The sequence below is a fragment of the Cryptomeria japonica genome, chromosome 1 (assembly GCF_030272615.1).
Source record: "Cryptomeria japonica chromosome 1, Sugi_1.0, whole genome shotgun sequence".
Taxonomy (NCBI): domain Eukaryota; kingdom Viridiplantae; phylum Streptophyta; class Pinopsida; order Cupressales; family Cupressaceae; genus Cryptomeria; species Cryptomeria japonica.
Genome location: NC_081405.1, coordinates 427,260,175 through 427,279,130, shown reverse-complemented (window position 1 = coordinate 427,279,130; position 18,956 = coordinate 427,260,175). Strand labels below are relative to the sequence as shown.

At 39.7% G+C, this 18,956-nt stretch overlaps 1 protein-coding gene across 4 annotated transcripts in view; it reads left to right on the top strand.

Moving 5' to 3' along the window:
* Window positions 1-18,956, top strand: part of LOC131065083 (pantothenate kinase 2) — a 345,145-nt gene that overhangs the window by 288,910 nt on the left and 37,279 nt on the right. The window lies entirely within an intron of this gene.

Sequence of the window (18,956 nt, the reverse complement as noted above, 5' to 3'; positions counted from 1 at the left end):
GCAAAACTTTCAATCCCAGCTCCAGGCATTTCATCAAACAATTGCCATTCAATGTTGTATAGACATTGTTTAATAGATAATTATGATAGTGTTGTCTGTATTTTTGTATTCACAAAAATAGACAACTCCTTAAAAAAAATTGTTCAAATAAAAAATTTTACTCTAAGGCACGCTTCCCAAGGCAAATTTTTTGATTCTGGTTAAACTGGGCTGATCTTTGGTCCAACCTGGATCCGTGTTTCAAATTTCACCACGTTTCGAGTTCGTTTGCTATGTCTTTCCTTCAAAATCGGGTTTTATTTTCTGGACCGCAAGTGGAAAATTTTCTTTCCTTTGCAAGTTAAGAGTTTTCGTTATGATTTAGTGTTGTAAGGGTTTTTTCTAGCAATTACAAGTGCACTTTATTTCAACTTGTAACTTGCTTTTTATTTTCCATTTCCCTTTTTGTCTTTTAAGTTGTTTGTAGGAACTTTTTAGACAAATTGCAAGTGAATTTAAAATTACAAGTTTAATGAGAACTTGTAACTTCTCATAAAAGTTCCTACTTTGTGCTTTTAAGTTGTAATAGGGATTTTATTCCCTATTACAAGTCTTCTTGAGTTTTTTAAGTTTTTTTATGTTTTATGTTTACTTGTAACGGGAATTTTATTTCCCTATTGCAAGTTTTTAAGTTTGTATTTCTTTTAGTTGTTGTAGGGGTTTTATTTCCCCATTGCAAGTCGAAATGCTTTTTATTTTTATGCTCTTTTTCCCTAAAAACCCGAATTTTCCTTGGAAGTGAAAAAAGTGAAATATTTAAAACTTGTAGAAGGGATTTAAAAACCCGACTACATCTTTGAAGAGAATTTTGCTACTTGTATTTGCAATCCAAGAACCGGACCTGCACATTTGTTCTCCCAAATCCGTTTTTGGTGGCGTTTCTTCTCCAAAATCCTTCCAATATGCATGCAAAATCGTTGGAAATCAATGTTTCTTGCCACGTTTTTCACTTAAATTGGATAGAGCAAACACGTTTTGCATTATTGAAGGCGTTTTTGGAAGACTTCTTTGCTGTTTGTTACCACGTTTTGGGGCATATGAATTGCTTTCTTGCCACATTTCAAACACCTCCTCCATTAATGAGTGTTTGAGATCAAGCATACTTATTCTTCTAAGCCGTTTTTTGTGGGAAGGTTTGAAGACAAAACCGATTTGGTTTGCTGGTTGCAATCATAACGTGGGAGTTTCCTTTCCTATTTAAAGAGCATTTTGGATTCTTCTAAGTCTATTTGCTTTGGTCAAGGGCATTCTTCAAGCAAGGTATGTGATTTTCAGTTTTGTTTTTTATTTTATTTTTTGCTTATGCTTTGTCTATATCTTGTTCTTGCTTGAATTCGGGTTTGTGAGAGTTCTTCCCATTTTACCCAAATTTTGAATACAATTTGGAGATTGCATTGTTTTTCCCCTTTGTATTATTTCCATCTACTTGCATTCAGGTTTTAAAAATCCGATTGCAAGTAAGTTGGAAATGTCATTTTTTCCCCTTTGGTTGAAAAGACTTAATCCTCTTTTGCCAAAATTTCAAAGTTCAAAGTTGTTATGAAGCCTATCCATTCAATTTTGATTTTAAAAACCTGATTACAAGTGAAAGTTCCTCCCATTTTACATGTGGTCAAAATGAAAAAGTTCTTCAAAATCCATTCATAGCCATTCACACTTATTTTCTTTGGTCATAAGCTTCATTTCCCTAATGCCAAAATCCCATTTTTACCACTTATCACACATTCATTCATTTTTCCCATTACAAGTTTACTTGCAATCGGGATTTAAAAACCCGACTACAAGTATTTCTTTTCCCATTTGCATACTTGCAATATGTCTCCCAAGATCCGAAATTGGTCAAAAGCTCAGTCTTTAAAACCTCTTGTCTATCCATCCTTCCATCTTCAAAAGCTTTAGGGTTAGAGTTGAGTTTTTCCCCTTTCAAGATCATATGGCTCTTTGAACGGATCGTGATGTTGCATTAACAGTTCTGGATTTTCATCGCAGTGTTACAAGTTCGTGTTCAATGACTGATTTGCCAACATCATCTTCCGAAAAGAAGAAGTACAAATACGACAAGTATCACAATGAGATCTCTCCCTCTCAAGTCTCTTCTTCATTGGATGAGATTAAGGATATAGATATTGGGCATGTGGATATGTTAGACTTTCTCAAGAGGGTTAAAAATCTTGTGGATCATAGTATGCAACGCTTGCTGGATAGTCATCTCCATCTTGCCTCTTCCTTCCCAGTGGCTGCCCTAGAGTCGGAATTCGTTCTTGCTTGTACCGCTCACTTTGATCAAGAAACTGGAACTATTAGAGATGATGAGGGTGAGGTAGTTATCTGTCTTGATGCTGAAACTATTGAAAAGATTTTCAAAATACCCATAGCTCCTGTTTATGTAGAAATTTCAATGGAAAGTGCAACATAATACTACATGAAGAGGGAGATGGAATGTAAGTGTTATATCAACAAGTGGATTCAGGAACCTAGAACTTGTCTTACCCGGTGGGCTAAGTTGTTTCGTTGTGATTTCAAATAGGAGATTTGTGATCCCATAGAAACGGGACTCGCCCAAACTCGCCTAAACTCGGCGAGTCCGAGTCCGAGTCATGCTCGCCGAGTCTCTGGGGCTCGGACTCGGACTCGTTCGAGTCTGGCGAGCAAACTCGCCAGACTCACCGAGTTGGCAAGTTTGGCTCAAACTCGCCAAACTCGGCGAGTCCCAAGCCTCAAACTCGACTACTGGCTGGGTTAGTAAAACGACAAAAAAAATACATTTTAAAAAGTTTTTTAAATGAATGGTATCGTCTTTGTTCACTACAACCTTCGCTTGAGAATGAGAAAAATTAGGGTTACAACATGTCAGCCAATAGAAAAATAACACCCGACACCTTTATTAGATAATAAGTTCTTTTCGGGCCTCGCGGGGCGCTGCCCCTTGACCCTGCAAGGGGCAATGCCCCTTGACCCCTCCTTGGGGGCGCTGCCCCCAAACCCCCGTCGAAAAATATGGGGGGAAACTGTGTCGATAGAAGTAGGGAAAATTTAAGCTCCGAGTTTGACACTGATTGGATCAACTAGGTAGATATAGAGGCTAAGACTGTAGCCATGGCAGAGGAGAAGCGGAGAGCACGAGCACAGATAGGAGATTTAGAGGCAGATAGTCATACGGATGTTCCTGATGTTGGTGAGCATGGCATGGTGTCACGGGGAGCGGCTATGGTTGTCGAATCATCCAGGACCTACCTTAGATGCCTTCGCAGGGGGCCGGGGTTGGAGGGTGCAGGCTCCTCTGAGCCATAGGCTTGTAGTTGTATTTACCTTTGGTATTTGTATGAAACATTTGATGATGATCATATGATGACATGGATTTTTTATTCCGTGAGTTTTGTAATATTGTATACATTTGACAATATTTATATATCTATGTTTGTTATTTCCTTCAGCTACAATTTGTGTTTATGCTTATGTGATTGATGTATACTTGTGTATGTAATCAAATGAGCCGAGTTTGATAATGTTATTGTGTCTTTAAGGTGTATTCAATAAAGGGTGCCTGAAACAAGTTTTAAATCTTTAAAAATCTCTAAATTTCTTGAGTTTTTCACTTTCTCGAGTCCAGCCGAGTCTGGAGCAAAGTCTGACGCTGAGTCCCGAGTCCGAGTCCGAGTTGGGCTTGCCGAGTCTGAGCCGAGTCTGAGTCCCGTTTCTTTGGGTGATACAATTACCCTTTTGAGCAGAATCATGGGTTTAGAGCATTCAAATGTCTTTGAACCATGGATGTATCAATTCATTGTACTTATCAAACAATCTCAGCACATCTTTTGGGGTGAAATCATTAGTGATGCTTTGTGTGAGCAGCTTGCTAGAGTTCCCACCACTTTGACGTTCTACATGAACTCATACTTGGTGTATATAGCAGCATCACTCAGACACTTTCCCGGTCTTTCTAGCAAGGGTGATCATTCGCTTGTGCCTGTGTGGGACTACTATAATCAGCTACCTTTGGGACCTAGCACGTTGCATTACAAGTAAGTCTAGGACGCTTTCTATGTTCACTAAATGTGTCTGTTTGAGAAAACATTGAAGAACAAAAGAGTGTCAAATACTGCATGGGAGAAAGTAAATGAGCATGGGTGTCTTTTCCTTCAATTCCCAACATTTACTTACTTGAGAGTCTAATGCTACAGTGGACAGCCATACATGCTTCCAAGATATCCAACCGACAAAATCATTCTTATGGAATTGGGAAGACAACTCATGGCAGTTCATGCACAACAATCAGTTCGACATAATGCTGGGATGGGGATATCTTCTAATAACCCATTGCAGATTGGTCGATATTGTCTCATGACATCCACGAAGGCTAGAGCAATGGAGATTGAGATGCAGGAAATGAAACTCAAAAGGTTCAAACCAAGAATAGATTTTGATTACAAGGGCATGAAGGAAAGGATTAAAAGATCCTTTATCCATGTGCATCGCATAGAGGACATCTGGATTGATCTTCGCACATAAGAAGAAATCCCTAGGATGGACTATTGAGGCTCACACTTGAGCAGATTGTTGATTTGAACCTTGCTAGCATTCCTGAAGGAATGGTTGATGATGGGAATGTACTCGATTTCGAGTATGTTGAAGAAAGAGTCGATGAAGCACCACTTCCATCAATTCAATGGTCATAGAGGGAATGCACTTCCATTCTTGATATATTTCAGCCTGTCTTAGCTAACACCAATGCTTGGCTCAAAAGCAATGGTGTTAGGCTCATCAAAATCAAGATTGGAAAAGAAGATGATTCTACAGGGCCTATCGGACGCAAGTCTAAAATTAGAGCTGATAACAAGGAAGGTGCTTCCTCTTCTACTACAAGGATCAAGTTGAGAGTCAGTAGAGCAATGGTGATTCCTCCCGAAGAAGTGACAGTGAAAGGGAAAGAGAAACCATAGCTTCATATTCATGTCATTGATCCTGAAGATTCAAAAGAAGAGCAGCAAGAAGATGATGCTCCTAGGTCCATAACCTCATAGTCACCTCACGAAGTTCCTCCTCAAATCCCTCCCTTTGGATTCGCCTATGTCTCCTTTTGACACAAATGTGAATTCTTTCTCCGCCATCTACATTGATCCTGTTCCATTAAGTGTGAGTGTCATTCCAATTTCAGCAGCAAAGCCATCTCTTGATCACACATAGGAGGATTTGCTGAATATCTTTGAGGATAATCCTATCCATGTCTCTTTGTCTGGCTTGTCATTATCGGAGATTGATACTTCTACTTCTAGTTTTGACAAATTCATGTTGCAGGCATCACATCTTCCAGTGACTGAACGGGCCATGGTTGCTATTTAGACAAAAACCTCTGCTAGGGTGACCACTATAGTTCAAGTTTCTTCCCCACCTCTAGCTGCTTCTAAGGCAAATTTGATGACTTTACCTCCATGGCTAAGCTCTTTCACTCCTAAAAGAAAGAAGCAAGAGATTTTTCCTGACTTCTTTGATTTTCAGCAGCTCAAACAAACTAAATCCAAGGTTGCTAAAAGAGCTAAGACAGTCTCGAGAGTGACAGTTGACAGCAACAGGATGAAAGTTGCAGAGATTGTTGAACCACTGGTAGATAAGCCACATGAAGAGATGCAAGCTTCTGACTACAAAAACACAAGGGTGGAGCTTGGTAAACAAACACATGCAATTGTCATGCATGATGCTCAGCATTCAATGACTTCATTGGTGCAACGATATGATGAACTCCTAATGAAGAAAGACAAGCTAGAGGAAGAGAATTTGCAGCTCATCTCAGTTGTTCAAAAAATCATCAAGTCTTCTGAAGAAGAGACCAATCCTTCCACTTCTTTCAACACCAAAGAATCAATTCAGGAAATTGAAAGAGCTGCTCAGAAGGTACAAGCACTAGATTCTTGGGTAGATCAAATTACTGATTCATGTGTTCGAGTTTTGGACAAAGTTTTCCAAGTAATAGTCAAGCTGGAAAAGATCAAAGAAAAATTGAATCAGACTTCTACAACTTTCAAACAAAATCTGAAGGAGGTTGAAAGCAACTTAAGAATTTGGCAAAGGATGCCACAGGAAAAACTGGATGTTCTACGAGAGAATGGCATTCTTCGTACTAGAACTTTGTATCTAGAATTTGGAGAACTTCTAGAAAATAAGTCCCTTGTCCTAAAATCACATATTGAAGAAATTGATGATACTTTGGGATTGTTCATGGAAGTGTTGCAAGATATTATTTCTCATTGTAAGAGAGTTTCTTGTAAAATTGTAAATCAGAATGTAGAGATGTTGCCAAAAGAAGATGTTCTTTCAGATTTGAGGAGGATTCAACAGGAATGGCAAGATGAACAATTTTCAGTTGTATCAATCCAAGCATTAGTGAAATACCAAATTTTTCAGTAGGAAATCCAGGCTACTCTTGAGAAGCATAATCCTACGATTCTTAGTTTCAGTGATACCATTGTCAAAACAGTGATTGTTGCTAAGAACGCCCATGAGCCAAATCCTTATGAGCTACAAAGAATTATTCAGAAGTTTGAAGAATGCATGGCCAAACATGCTATCGTATAAGTGTTTTCAACACTTAGTTTATATTTCAGAATTGTAGTTTTTCTTTTGACAAGTTTACTTGTAGAAACACTTTTGTAATTGCAAGTTGATCACTTGCACTTTTGTAATTACAAATAAGCTGATTACAAGTCAATTTAGAATATGACTTGTAATCTTGAATAAGTCTTAGTTAGTAGTTGGAATAAGTCATGGTGGTTGAAAAAATTTCTCAAGTTAGTTGGGATCCTCCCACCTTTTTCTCAAGACCTCTCTCCTATAAATACTTGAGGGGGTCAATTGTACCTTTTTATCTTTTTGGAAAGCAAGAAAACTCTGCAAGATTTTCTAGTCATAAAGACTTTGATCTTTATAGTTGTAAATTTGCCATCTTTGAGTAATACAAAAAAAGTGAGGAATTTCAGATTTTGTGTTGAAGTCTTGCTTTGTCCCTTTGTGTTCTTATGTCATTTTGGGGTATAACTTTGTGTTTATTTTGAAGATTGTGGAAGGCTGTTAGAAAGAGCTTGACTTCATTTAATTGCAGAATTTGTGTTGCAGCTATTGGGAGTGTAATTAGTTTAGGAATTACAATTAGAGTTGAGAAGTATCTCAAGACTTTGTGTTTGTGATAGATTCTCAAATAGATTTGCTTTAGAAGTGCATTCTATTTGTAGACTTTGTGCTGCTATATATCGCATTTGGTTCTGAAAATTATCATTACAAAGTTGATAGGATCGCAGATATTCAAGACTTTGAGCTTGATATTGTTTTCTCGTCCCGGAGGAAGTGACATAAATATTTGGGTTTTCAGGAAACTCCATTTCCTCTTTCTTATTTCATGGTACAAGTTATTACTGATATTTGCTTTTAATTGCTATTTTTTTCTGTGAAGAGGAAAGAATATAGTTTTTCTTGAAAGAAGAAGAAAAACTGTTGTCCCATCTGTTTTTATTAATTTAGATAGGGGGAGCCTTCCCTTAGAATTAGGAGAGTATTTACTCACATGTTGTGGCTGAAATCAACAATTTTGTACAGCTATTGAGGTGTACAAAATTTTCAACCAACAAATAGGCAATTATATTTTCAAATTCCAGAATTAATTAAAAGATTTTTCCACTAATTTCAGAATTCAAATATTATTTGATAAATATGCAAATCTGTCGTTGCAGTCATTCAATACAGAAATTTACATATAAATCACAATCTGAAATCAGAATATAATTCTTACAAAAATTATTGCTGACCTCTAGTACAGAACAGAGAAACACAACCCATATATTTTCCATAAGTTGTACAGCCCCTTCTCTCTTTGTATGGAAGGTTGGAAAGCGTACAACAGCCTCATAAAGAGATATGACCTCCTTTGAAAAGGGCTGCACTAACCATTAAGCTCCTGAAACCGCTGCCCCAAATCTTGAGGGACCCACCAAGCTGATTGGCATTATTTGTGGATATTGCAGCTAAGTTACCGGTTCAGGTTTGGGCACCGGTTTGGGTTCGAAGAACCCGGTATGCCGATACGGCAAAATTTTGAAAAGGGGTTTGGGTTCGTTAGTACAAAAACATGTAAATTATATATATATATAGATATTTGTGAAGCCTATAAGCATGAATTAAAATTTGCATGTCACATAGCATCATATAAACAATAAAACAAACATAAGCTTTTAATCATTGCATCATGATGATACCATAATAGCATCATATATATCAAGTTTAATATCAAAATGACAAAATATTCAAGTATCACTGTTTCAATTTTCAACAATATAAAGTTTAATCATCAAATGGATCATCTAATTCATCCTCCTCCTCCTCCTCCTCATTGACATTGACATTAGATGAGCCAATGCCACTTGCACTTGCACTATAAGTTGGCTCAATTTCCGAGTCATCAAGTGTCAATGCAAGAAGCTGAGAAGCAAGAGCATCCAAATCAGTATGCTCTGGCTCTATATCCCACATCTTCGTTTCCCCTTGTGTGTAGTCACATTGTTTGTGTGAAAGAAGACGTAGGCTGGAATGCACATATACTAAATTCTCCGCTCTTTTTGATAGCAGCCTATTGCGCTTTACTGAGTGGATGAAAGAGTATGTGCTCCAATTTCTTTCTGAAGCAAATGAACTAGCAACCTATGAAGACAAAGTAAACAATTAAAGTTATACATTAATAAAAATAAAATTTCTAGCAACCTATGAAGACAAAGTAAACTATAAATAAACTAAAACTTGTAAATTTAAAATTTTAATTAATTAAACTTACTCGTGATAAAACTTTTATAGCGAGGGGTTGTAGGTGTTGGAAGCATGTGCCATGGAAGTACCACCAGCTATGAGCATCGTTCTTGGATCTATGACGAAGTGCATCAACACTTAGACCATTCCCATTTGCGAATTCTATGAACTCATTTGTAACAACATCTCGCGAATCATCATCGGGATATAGTCTAAGAAATGCTGCCTTGTACCCATCAGATACTTCTAGATCTCTCCATGGTGGAATCCTTCCTGGTTTATCAAGAAACTGATTGCTATAGTACTTAGGTGTCAAGGCATAGGCAAGAAGATGCAAAGGAGTGGCCATCTTATTCCACCTTTCAACAATAATTACTTCCAGTTCTTTGAAGAATTTCTCCTGGGGGTCATTCTCTTTTTCATTTATAGTGACCTTTATTTTTTCAAGCATTGAGTCAATGCCATCATAAATCTCACCTATGCAAGGCCTATCCATGTCTGTATAGCGAATCATGCTCATGATGGGCTGAGTGATACTTAGGAGATATGTAACAAGATCCCACCATTTCTCATTCAATATTCTCTCCCTAATTTTTTCTGCCCTCTCAGTGCTACTCTGCTTCCATACAGTCCAATTGGTGTTGATCACCATATTGCATAGTGCCACTCTAACTTTCACAAGTCGTCTTAAGACGATTGTGTTTGATGCAAAATGGGTCTCAGCAACCTATAACACAAATTAATGGCAAATGATTAAAAAATAAAGCCAAACTTTAAAGAAGAATACACAATATAGCTTACACAATGATATTATGAACATTGAAAATTAAAAAAAATCAGAAAATGTAAAATTAAATTACTATTTCACTTACCTTCAGTAGCTCCAAATTCGAATAGGTTCTAAAAATCCCTTGAGACATGTGGTGGTTTGTGATGAACATTTGGATGTCCTCAACCTCTGCATACACATCTCTGATCCATTTTATTTTTTGCCCAATCCTTTGTAGCATAAGATTGAGTGAATGTACCACACAAGGTGTCCAAAAGATGTGATCATAACGTTGCTCAACCAACAAACCAGCAGCTCTACAATTTTTTGCATTGTCTGTTATGACCTGGACAACATTGCGGGGTCCCACAGACTCAATGGCGGAGATGAGAATTTCTGCAATAAATTGGCCATGTTTTATTTAGCCCTCACAATCCACAACTTTCAAAAACATTGCCCCTTTAGAGGACACCGCCATGACATTGATCAAGGGATGGTTTTTAGCATCTTTCCACCCATCAGAAACAATTGTTACACCTGTCTCAACCCATGAATCCCTTATGGGTTTCAATGCATCTTCAACCCTCTTCACCTCTCTCCAATAATGTTCCGTGTACCTTCTCATAACCAGGGCCCTTATACCCTCTTGGAGCCTCATTAATACTTTTTATCATTTGCTTCCAATATGGGGAGCGGACAACATTGAAAGACAACCCATTTGCATAAATGCACCTTACTATATCTTCGTCAGCATTGTCTCTACTCTCATTTTGGAATGCGGTTTCTAAAGGCCCCTTTGTTCTTTTACGTGTCAAGGGTGGTTCACTTTGAGGTTCATTTGTGGCAAAGAAGGGGTGGTCTTCTACTACAATACTGGGATTCGAAGGGCCTTGCATTCCCTTTGTTTTCTTTGATGCGGTTTGGTTCAATCTACAGGCTTCTCTCTCTTCTGCCGCCTCATGCTCCCTAATATATTTCATCACTGTCTCATCTGGTATAGGTTTACCATCTTTTCCAGGGCATTTTTTGATGCCTCTTCCTTTTATTCCACACAAATGGTCTACCACCCGATAATATGAACTATTATGTTCAATATCACATCCATGGCATCTCCAACGGAATCCCCTGCCTCCTGGAAGTTGTTTTGTAATGTCAACATATTTCCATAAGGGAGAATTTGGATCATTTCTTTGTTTTGCAATTATTTGTTCATTGCCAATGGAGGAAGATGCAGATGTCATTCTAGGTCCTATGGCAAGAAATAATATAAACATATTCAAAAACAAAAACTAAATAATGAAAAAAAATTCAAGTTTCATGTTTAACAATTTGTGAAACAAAAATAGTTGGAAAAAAACTTTAAAAAACCTAACTCTTGCAGCCAATGGAAGCTTGAAAATGTATGGAAATGATGCTGCAACACATGTTCAAAAATTAGTCTTCAACTCCTCTTTGATCTTGGAAGCCAAATTTTGTTCACCCTTTCTTCAACCTGCTCTCATAAAACTTTTGTTTGCAACACAAATGAGGTGAAATGAGTGAATATAATGTTTTAAAAGTCACTTTTAGGGTATAAGTTTCACTTTTTAGAAGACGGAATTCAAAAAAAAATTAAACTTGGCATATTTTTTGCGTTTATGAGCCGCCTAGCCACCCGGGTTCGACCTCGGTCCGCTCGGGTTTGACTGGGTTCGACTGGGTTCGAACCACCTCTGGGTTTTCCGAACCCTGGTCGAACCCAGTTTGAACCGGACCCAAACCACGAGCCCGTTCGGACCAAGGGGGTCCAGGGGTGAACCCGGTAACCTAGTATTGCAATAGTGTATATTGTACCATGCACTTATATCAGCTCTATTAACCTTTATCAACACTTTATGACAGTGAAAAATCATCATTTGGAATGTTTTATGTTGAACTTTCATATTATCAAAAAAAATTAAAATAAAAAATAAGGGTGGTTATTACAAGAGGTTTTTGTGGGCTTTACCTATTTTACCAGCAGCGCCGTTCAGAACTACAGCAGTATATTTTGTCTTGTTAGTCTAGTATACGTTGATTCTAAGGAGAAATAAGAATGTTTGCAGCAGTATTTCAGTTTGTTTGTATAGGTGTGCATCTGAGAAGTGGCTACAGTTGTGTGGGTGGTATTTCTAGTGTGTTATCAGCAATGTAACAGTCTTATTTTTGTGACAGAAGTGTTTTAATCAACATATATTCATCTTTGTTCAGCATTGTAGAGTTCCATTGACCATTGTGAGCTTACATTCCCTTGTTATATGGTTTTATGAACTAATCCATTGTGTTACAGCAATTTTTGTTTACAGACCTGATATTATAGTTGATTACAGCAATTTTTTATCTTTGCCATATTGTAATGCATTTCCTAACTACTTTGTAAACTTTGAATCATAATACTGTTTAAGGGTTATCATTTGCATGCATTTCATATTGTAGGATTGGTCAGTTTACTGCCAATTGTTGGTTACAAAACCCTCTTGGAATGCCAATTTTGGAACCAAAAACCTTCTTAGCTAGATATGGTGATTTCACCTTTACCATTAGCAATGCAATATAGCATTTAAGTATCTTAGCTAGAAGTGCTTGGCCACTAGCAATGCAGTATAGGATTTAAGTATCTCTAGCACCTCACAAGTAGTACCCTTTGTGGGTAGGCTCCTCTAGCAAATCATGTATTTCATAATTGTCCCATTCCTCAATCTCTTCTCCCATGTTCCAATAATTGCATCGAGAATGAATTACAAGTAGACCCTTGTCATCCAAGGGTGGTAGATCAACTAATGGCATGACATGTTGTCTAGGTACCTTTTTATGGCAAGAATCCAACTACCTGTTGAGAACTCCAACTCATAGGCTGCCTCACCAACATTCTACAATAAGTGTCATCCGTAAAAGCAAGGTTTGTATTTTTCAACTCCAATTGTTTCAAGGAAGTCTATTCATTAGGCTGCACATGTAGAAAACCCATGTTTCCAACCTCAAATAAGCTCTTAATGCAAAGTCAATCTACATAATTTGCTGGTTTTTTGCCTGCTACAAACGGTCTTTGAGTGACCTCAAAATGTTTGTACAATGCTCCATAAAGTCCCTGTTGGCATTGTGTTGTCATTGATGTCAACCGGTATAGGATGGCTACTGGTACAAGAGATGTATATGCAGCATTGTCATTGATGCATACCGGATGTGATGTCTTTGATATCACCTAGTGTTGCAGGTCATTGGTAAGGGAGAGAATGTCATTCAATGCAATGACCATTGGAGTCAGCGGTACACAAGTTAGTGTTTGACTTGTGTGGAAGATATGGACAGGAGACCGGTATGATATAACAACCGGCAAGTGATGACATCTGCAAGAGAGCAAGATGTTGGTCAGTTGATTGCGATGAAGAGGGGGAATGTTATCTAAATCACATAAACACCGGAGGAGAAGGACGTATAGGTCATCGGTACACTGTGTGGATGTCCATTAGTAGGACTCCCATCGGATAAAGATGCAGTCACCATTTGAAGAGATGACTTACAATGAATGTGCCCCAATCGGATCCTATGTGCCAGTTTGAAGATATGCTACTCAAACAGGGAAGTGACATTGGTGTATTGCAGGATGCAGATGACAAGAATCCACTCTCACCAGTAAGTGGAGCTTATCTCCTATTATGCATGGATTGCATCATAGTCCTCTGAGATAAGAGAGAAGAGTAGAAGGTTGGTGATTGAAGGCTCACATCGGATGAATGGGTGAATCACAAAGTTGCCTTAGGTGCATGATGTTTACCCTTTGGGTGAACAGATTAGAACATGCAGATAGAATACTCAATGCAAAACAATAATGCCATAGATACTAGATAAGATCGAGCAAATATAATAGATACTATTCCATTCATAATCATGCGTGTATTTACAAGTGACCTTCCATGGTATATAAAGAAACCGAGGGGGTGCGAGGGACAGCCGTCGTACCCGTAACTACCATCCCTCAGTTACCATACTAACAAAGACAAGTACTACTTAATTAACTACTGTTTTATTTCCATACAATATTACCGCTAACATCATCCCCCCTAGAAAACAAGGTCATCTCCGGACGATTTACAAAAAAAATGGGGAATACATTGTTACACAGAACTCAAAATCAAAAACTAAGGGGGGTGCAGAGGGCATCCTTGATGAAGAGGGTGCCGATGTGCGAGGTGCGGCTGTCAAGCAAGCCTGTAGCTCATAGACCTACTCCGTCCGCAGCTTAAGGTCCTGCTTCGCAACCATCTGGCGTTCCATCACTATCTTCACCATCATTGCTGCCTCCAAGACCTCTTTATCTTTCTGCTCTATCATCTCCAAGGCACTACCCAGGTGACTCTCCAACATAGCCTTGTCCTCGTAGGCGTCCGCCAACTCTACCTCCAAGACACACTTCGTCGAGATTTGGTCTGTTGGGTCCCACCAAGTTGCTCTGACTACCAGGGTGTGATGATCCTGCCCCGAACAGATTCTTCTACTACCGTGACCTTGTGTCCCCCTGACACCTTCAGTCACATCGGTATCCTCGACCTCTCTGTCCTCTGTCTTGTCTTCCCTCCTTGTCTCGGCACCTCTGTATGGCGTGTACAGCTCTACCGTACTCCCGTCACCGATCTCCTCCAATGTTAGGGAAAGGTCCCCCAACCATTTCCTGGTGGTTTCTATTAGTGTGGAAACTTGGCCCTTGCCAGAGCCATTGCTGCCATTTCCGCCGCTTCCTTCCTGGGCAATCCTCCTAAATCTTCTTCTTCGTTCTACTTATTGCTCAAGAATTAATGCTCGTTGAGCGGCTTCAGAATCCCCTATGTATTCCTTCTTATTTTTGTCCTTATTTAGCAGATTGGGCATTAATTCTAAATTCTCCTTATGCAATAGAACAAGACATCATATTGAAAAGAACACTTTTATTAATTCATCCTTGGTATATAATGTATGTCACTACAGTGGAGGTGTTCTTGTTTATTCTCCTTCGCCCGTACACATTCAGGGATTATTCATCCTTGGGTCGGTTTCATTGCGCTCCTCTTGGCGCTCGTGAAACTCCCGTAGGATTTGCTGACGTCGGTTCTCCCGATAGGTGTCTTCCCTGCGGTTTTGGAGAGCCAAAAATGCCTGTGCCAGAATGTTGGGCAAATTGCTCATCAACCGATTTATCGCCGGGCTTACACCAAGCGCACCCTACACAGCGTCCTCTGGAACATCTTCGGTGGTGGCTTCCCTTCGTACGTGTGTTTCAATTGCCACCTGGAGGATGCAGGAGAAATCTTTCGTGAGTGCTAGTTCCAAAGAAACGAGACTCGGACTCGGCTCGGACTCAGACTCGGGACTCGGAGTCAGACTCGGCTTCAAACTCGGCTGGACTCGAGAAAGTGAAAAACTCGAAAAATTTAGAGATTTTTAAAGATTTAAAACTTGTTTCAGGCACCCTTTATTGAATACACCTGAAAGACACAATAACATCATCAAACTCGGCTCATTTGATTACATACACAAGTATACATCAATCACATAAGCATAAACGCAAATTGTAGCTGAAGGAAATAACAAACATAGATACATAAATATTGTCAAATGTATACAATATTACAAAACTCATGGAATAAAAAATCCATGTCATCATATGATCATCATCAAATGTTTCTTACAAATACCAAGGGTAAATACAACTACAAGCCTATGGCTTAGAGGAGCAAGCACGGCTGCATCCTCCGGCTCTGACCCCTTGCGAAGGTGTCTAAGGTAGGTCCTGGATGATTCGACAGCCATAGCCGCTCCCCGTGACACCATGCCATGCTCACCAACATCAGGAACATCTGTCACTATATGCCTTTGAATCTCCTATCTGTGCTCGTGCTCTTCGCTCCTCCTTTGCCATGGCTATAGTCTTAGGCTCTATTTCTACCTGGTCGATCCAATCAATGTCAGACTCGGAGGTTAAATTTTCCCTACTTCTATCGACGCAGTTTCCCCCCATATTTTTCAACAAGGGTTTGGGGGCATTGCTCCTTGCAGGGTCAAGGGGTAACTTATTATTTAATAAAGGCGTTGGGTGTTATTTTTCTATTGGTTGACATGTTGTAACTCTAATTTTTCTCATTCTCAGGCGGAGGTTGTAGCGAACAAAGACGAGACCATTCATTTAAAAAAAACTTTTTAAAATGTTTTTTTTTGTCATTTTACGTAACCCAGCCAGTAGCCGAGTTTCAAGCACTAGACTTGCCGAGTTTGGCACGCTTTTGCCAAACTCGCCAACTCAGCGAGTCTGCTCGCCAGACTCGAACGATCTTAGGCTCTATTTCTACCTGGTCGATCCAATCAATGTCAGACTCGGAGGTTAAATTTTCCCTACTTCTATCGACGCAGTTTCCCCCCATATTTTTCAACAAGGGTTTGGGGGCATTGCTCCTTGCGGGGTCAAGGGGCATCGCTCCTTGCGGGGTCAAGGGTCAAGGGGTAACTTATTATTTAATAAAGGCGTTGGGTGTTATTTTTCTATTGGTTGACATGTTGTAACTCTAATTTTTCTCATTCTCAGGCGGAGGTTGTAGCGAACAAAGACGAGACCATTCATTTAAAAAAAACTTTTTAAAATGTTTTTTTTTGTCATTTTACGTAACCCAGCCAGTAGCCGAGTTTCAAGCACTAGACTTGCCGAGTTTGGCACGCTTTTGCCAAACTCGCCAACTCAGCGAGTCTGCTCGCCAGACTTGAACGAGTCCGAGTCCGAGTCCCAGAGACTCGGCGAGCATGTCTCAGACTCGGACTCGCCGAGTTTGGCGATTTTTTAGTGATTTTTGTTTCTTTGGCTAGTTCTCCCTCAAATAGTTCTTCAGGTTCTTCATCTGGGTTACTGCTTGTTCCTTCGGCCAATGGTTGTCCCATTATCCGTGTGCCATGTAGTATACTCCCGTGCTTCGGATATATTTCGGCAATGGTGCCAGATGTTTACCCTCTGGGTGAACAATTTAGAACATGTAGATAGAATACTCAATGCAAAACAATAATGCCATAGATACCAAATAAGATCAAGCAAAATAAGAGATATTATTCCATTCATAATCATGTGTGTCTTTACAAGTAACCTTCCATGGTATATAAAGGAACCGAGGGGGTGCGAGGGACAACCGTCGCACCCGTAACTACCATCCCTCAGTTACCATACTAACGAAGACAAGTAATACTTAATTAACTACTATATTATTTCCGTACAATATTACCGCTAACACATGAAATCAAAGATGTGCACCGGATCATAAAGGGTTGGCATGTTGAGCTACTGGGACAGAAAAAGAAGAGTAAATAAGTGATGAGTTTTTCACCTTGACAAATCGGTTGAGATATGGTCTGGGCTGATGATGAAGGCGGCAAAGTTGGAATGGCTGCAGACAGAGGACATTGTCGGATTGAAGGCAGAGTTTGTTGAAGGTTGATGACATGGTGTCATCAAGGTGTTTGCCAGTAAGTATGTCCACCGGTAATGCTGACAAAGTGCAGATACAAAAGACTCCCATCTGATGAAGATGTGCATAAGGTAGGTTAGCAAGTGTGCTGACCGGTTGAGTGTTCCACCAGAAGAGAAGCCAAGTGCAAGATGATGGCAGACCTGTTAGGGTATAACTGGCAGGGTTAGTGAGCCGGTAGAAGAACCTGGTAATGGAGTTGGTCGGTGATCCTATCTAGACTGACACAGATGACCTAGCAAAGGTGGATGCTAACAAAGGGGCCACGTGGAGGTGAAGTGGCAAGCATGCACGGGTCAATGTGTTGTGTCAGTGAGGTAGTTGGTGACAGGTCGACTGCGTGATTCATGAGATGCGTAGCAAAGGGTTGCGGCTCGAGGTCGAACAGACAACAAAGATCCAGAACAGACTGTTTGAGCAAATCGAGGTAGGTGAAGGAAACCGCAAAACCATTCTTGGTGATCGACCATGAAATCTGCTGATAGGTTAAAAGCAGATTGCTATTTGAGGAAGGCGTGTTCTAGAAGGTACGACAATGGCAAGATTGATTGATGAGTTACAGTTCATGAATCAAGGTGATTAGATCTGATGAGATCTGATTGGATTTTGTTTGCCTCGAGGTCAACCCTAACTGCTTGAAATTTGAATTGGTTTTTTGGCAGGAAAACCAGTTTATAATATGCAAGCCAAAATCAATGAAGGTTGCCGCTGAATGAGAGGGTGTTGTTGAAGAAATGAAATCAGTCAAGTGCGCAACAAGTATTAGAGGAGAGACTGTGATAGAGAGAATCGGGTTGAAGAGTTCAACCAATAAGAGTGAGGCAACCGGTAGTCTGCAAATGAGTCTGTGAGAGGAGGATATCGGTGAGGAGAGAACCAACAGAGAAGAGTTGCAGAAGATTGCAGAGAAGGCAAACAAAGAACCGATAGAGTGTAGTACCGGTGGAGAGCAACAATGTAGCAGAAAGAAGAGAGAACCGATAGAGAGTGAACTGGCAAATAAGAAGAAGAGATTAAAGCGGTGAAGGTGCAGTAGAGAGTAAGTTGCATCAGGAGATAGGGTTGCAGCTAAGAGGTGAACAAAGAACCGGCAGAGAATTGGAGAGAGGAGAACCAGTAGAGAGATTTGCAGAAGAGTTACAAAATTCATTTGTAACAAGACTACTACTTTTGTAATTGAATATAATCATTGTAGACCACTGAGTTGGAGCTCAGTGCAGGGGTTGGTGCTCCCTGGGTTGGTTCTCTAAATCAGGGGTTGGTGCTCCTTGGGTTGGTGCCCTAAATCAGGGGTTGGTGCCCTAAACATTGTAATCAGAGTTTCGTTGTGAGGTTGGATTGGAGCAGTAGACTCCAACAACATTTCTCACTGAGGTTTTTCCCATTTTGTGTTTTCCTCGTATATGTTGGTGGTATGTGATGTCCCTTTCATGTGTGATTGCATTTGTGATAGTCTCCCATCTAACCGTTAAGTCTGCTTTTTGTTAGATTTGATAACCGGTATACACACATAGGATAGTTAAAGGGAAAAGTTTGTAAACCATTGATTAACCCCCCATCTCAGTGGCACATTGTGTCTAACAATTGGTATTAGAGCCTAGGTTCCCAGTAAGAGAAGCTTCCTCCAGCTTGGGTAGATTCTAGCATAAGGACACAATGGTGTGTTTAGTGTCAATCCCAGCTCCGGTTTTTTATGGTTCAAACTATTCCATTTGGAGTTGTAGAATGGAAGTCTACCTGTCCTCATTAGGGTATGATGTCTGGATGTCTGTTGTAAATGGCTGCCCTAGTAAAGTCAGTCTTCCCACCGATTCAAATGTTGAAAGAAGAAACCAATGTAATGATGCAGCAATGAAGGTTATACTCTGTGG